The sequence below is a fragment of the Tupaia chinensis genome, unplaced genomic scaffold (genome assembly GCF_000334495.1).
Source record: "Tupaia chinensis unplaced genomic scaffold, TupChi_1.0 Scaffold000105_1, whole genome shotgun sequence".
NCBI lineage: Eukaryota > Metazoa > Chordata > Mammalia > Scandentia > Tupaiidae > Tupaia > Tupaia belangeri.
The window spans coordinates 1,667,955-1,672,100 of NW_006159569.1; the positions used below are offsets into that span (position 1 = coordinate 1,667,955).

Below are 4,146 nucleotides of genomic sequence, written 5' to 3' on the forward strand. Positions count from 1 at the left end.
GAAGCGCAGGCGATGGCAGATGAGAGTGCATTAGAGAGATTATACAAGAAAGCCTACACCACCTGTGGCTGGCTCCTGGCACAGAGAAATGACCCAGGTGGTTGGATGGGGTGCCTACATGTCAGGAAAGATTCAGTTCAGTCGCAGGGACTATGGAGTTCAGTCCAGACTATGGAGCTGCTACCCATTCTTTCAGCCATCAATGCATTCTTCCCTTTATTCATGCTTTTGTTCTTTTCTTTATTCAACTATTTATTACACACTCTAATGAAAATATCTTTTTATTACTGGATGCCTTTTATGGATATTATAGTCATTATATCTAGAGTGCTTTTCTTATAGAAATCTGAAGGTGAAAGTTTGTCCATGACGGAAGATTAATATTTACTTATTTCAAATCTCATAAGATATTGAAGGAATATAACAAAATGGAATGTAGGAGGAAATTATATAATTGAAGGATAAAATTATCTTTAGTAATAATTACATCAAGTACAAAGTAGTTGGCTGGCCATGGCTGTGATTGTGAATTTAAATAACAGAAAAAGGATTCTACATCCTCTAATTCTATATTTGATTGAAGAGGGATCCACTTAGCGTTTTCTCAGAGAAAGTTACTATCTCTCACACAAGGGACAGAATAGAAATTCAACTAAAAGCTGTTTATGGGTAAGCATACCAAACAAACCAGATAAAACCCTTTTTGTCATTATTGTTCACTAATGACATTATCACTTCGGCAGCACATATACTAAAATTGGAACGATACAGAGAAGATTAGCATGGCCCCTGTGCAAGGATGACATGCAAATTTGTGAAGTGTTCCATATTAAGGAAAAAATGGCTTCTCGAAGTGCTGATTATTTGTTTTATGCAAGTATAAAACATTGTGTAAGACAGATGCAGGGCCAGAAGGTGGCATGGTGCTTAAGGCAGCTGGGTTCCCACATGGTTATCTGCAGTTCAAGCCCCAGACCCAGAGGCTTAAAGATCACACCAGGTGCATGTGTGTGTGTGCTTGAAGTTTTGAGAAGACAACACAGGACAGGGGATTAAAGCATGGCCATCCTCTCAGGGTGATTTCTCACTTTCCCTCTCTCTCTCTGCTCTATCTTCTCCTCTCTAGTAAGCACACACCCTCTATGAAAAAAATATTTTAAAAAGAAAAAAAAAAAGACAGATGCAATCATGTTCCCCTTCCCTTTCTTCTCCTAGCATCAAGAAGGTACCATTTTGTACTGGAAGAAGTATGGCCCTTCCTGACAGATAGCTTTGTGTTTGATGTTGCACTTCAGTATGCTAACTGCATTTTACTGGACAAGTACATGCTCAGCATTTTCATTTATAAAATATAATGTAATCATATTTGCCTGATATGATTGTGATAACCATTAAATGAGATGGCATTTATAAAGTATTCAAAAGAGTGAATGATATATAATAATCATTCAATAAACAGTAGCTACTATTCCTATAATTATGATGTGATTATTTTTCCTGAGCCTGTTTCCTCATTAGCTCAATTTGAATAATGTTACATAAGATTGGCATGAACAATAAATGGTGTGCATTTTATGTATTCTAAATAGCAGTATTCAATTCAGTTTCAAAAAGATAAAGCTAGAAGTACATTGCTTATCTAGATATTTATGAAGCAGTATGTAATCTAATGACAAGGATATTTAACTAAATTCTGATGGTAACAGAAATTCTAGCATGAAGTTCTGAGCTAAATTATAGAATATTCAAAATAGCAAAGGAGCTGTATTCTTTAGATTTTTATAAATGCAAAAAAACCCCCACAATTTTGGGGGGTTTTGTTATTTATTTATTTATTTTATATATTTTTTATTATTCATACATTAAACACTATACATCATTTAGACTGTGAAGACACTTCACCCCAGCATAATATGCCCACAATTTTTAAGTCACAAATTTAAATGTTCAACAGTTTAGATCTTCATTTTAGTTCAGGTTAGGAAAATTATCATTAAAAGCCCATCCCAGGCCTAGTCATTAAGGGAGCAGGTACATGGGTGTGCAGTTCACATCTGGATCTAGTGGCTTGAGAAACATGCCAAGAATGTGTATATGCATGGCCCAAATCCCAAAATATGAGGAAAACGGAAGGGAAGGGATTGTGATGTGACCATACCACATGGAGAGTGCTTTCTTGCTCTGGCAAGAACATGTACCCTCTGACAAAATTATTTTTAAAATGTATAAAAGCAAAATTATGATGAAAAGTAAGCCATATCCTACTTCAATATGCTCACTTAGATTTATGAAAGTGCTATGCCTCATCTCATGAATAGTATTTTTTTTTTTTTTGGAGAGGTTTTTGCTATAGGGTGCGTGTGCTTGCCAGACAGATAGAGAGAGACAGAGAGACAGAAAGTGAGAAATCACCCCACGGGGGGATGGCCATGTCGCAATCCCTTCTCCTCCATTCTCCTCTCGGGATCTTGGGCATGCACGCACATGCGCCCGGTGTGAGTTTAAGCCGCTGGGTCCAGGACTCGAACCATGGTTGACCATGTGGGAGTCCAGTGACATAACCATTATGCTAACTGCTAATAGAACTGTCTTTCTAGATCCTCATCCATGCTAAGAAACACAACTATGACATTTCTGGCATTCGTCCCACAGTTGGAACTGCCCTACTCCATATCCCCCTTATTCAACATGTTCAGATCTTCATAATTCAGCTTCTCCACTAATCATATTCAGAGTCCTCTCATCCCATGACTACTGTATTCTCATTCTTCTCATCTGCTTTTTTGTATTAGTCTATAGTTACTTTCCAATAATACTTGTCATACTTCATTTAATTTAATTTTCACAAATCTATTTCCCTTCAGTGGATTGTGAGATCTTTTAGGGCATGATAAACTCCATTATTTTACTTTTTATCTGTTCATTATTAGTATTACTCACTACTGTTACATTTGCTTATATATTATTTATCTCCCCACTGTTTCCTGTTGGTAGGATGTTCATCTCTGTGTCTTCTACCATATTTCTGAAATGTAGACATTTTCTTGGGACTAGTAGACCCCAAGGATGTATTTTTGAAATGCATGAATGAAGGGATCATATTTATAAAAATTAGCATACTACCTGATAATATTAGCTATCTAGAAAAGATGTATTAAATGTAATAATGAAAATGGGATGTAATAACATCAGTTGTCTTTTAGCACTACATAGTTTGTATTGATCTGCAGTATTAATTATCAATGAGACACTAAATTTAAAGATGTTAAAAGAAGTTCACAAAGACAGAGAATGTGCTTCAAAGGCTCAGGGGCATTAAAGAGTGAGGCATGACCAGGCACCTGCAGCCAGTGATGCAAGATGAAAATAGAGTTATTAGAAAACACTGGAAAATTCAGACAGGGAGAAAATGCAAGGGCTGCTGTTCCATGTTGATAAATTTGCACTGATGACTGCAACAATTACAGAGCCATGGCAGATTTCAGTCACTCAGGGGCCTGTGTTCTTGCTCTGATCAGTGGATGGCTGCCTGTGATCTGTGCTCATCCTCTTCAATAAGCAAAATAATCTTTCTGAACCTCCAAATAGAATACTGCCCACATGTATATGACCACGGTGCAAAACAAAGCCACAACGAATGCTCTGGGAATATTGGGTGGCCGAAGATAGAAGGCAAGATTTCAGAGGGACCTTGAAAAAAACTACAAGTATTGTTCTCTTCTAGTACTTGGGATCCCCTACACATCATCTAATAATGTTGTTTATTCCCAGCAAGTAAATAAATTCTGTGTATGCAGCTCTTGTGCATCAAAAATGAAAATTAAGTTCCCCACTGCAATTCCAAGAAAGACTGATGAAAGATGATTAGAACTTTTAGTCTTGCGATGGTATAGGGTATAATAAATAGGATTTTCTAGGGCACATAGGTCTGAAATACTTTGCTATTACTCTGCCAAAGTTGAGTAAAAGAGATGATTATTATAAAAGTTCCCAATTCAATTTGTTCCACTTACTCTTCTGACAGGTTCTTATTTGTATATTATTATATAAGGTTCATGAAGAATAGTGATATAGTTTTATAGGGAGAGAATTGTTTGTATTTACATAACTATATTTTGAATTATATTATCTAAAATATGTATAATT

At 36.2% G+C, this 4,146-nt stretch overlaps 1 non-coding gene across 1 annotated transcript; it reads left to right on the plus strand.

Moving 5' to 3' along the window:
- Positions 1-731: 731 nt before the first annotated feature.
- On the plus strand, positions 732-834 carry LOC114006970 (U6 spliceosomal RNA). Its single transcript, XR_003548621.1, has one exon. It is a non-coding gene; the product is annotated as a U6 spliceosomal RNA (small nuclear RNA).
- The last annotated feature ends 3,312 nt before the right edge of the window (positions 835-4,146 follow it).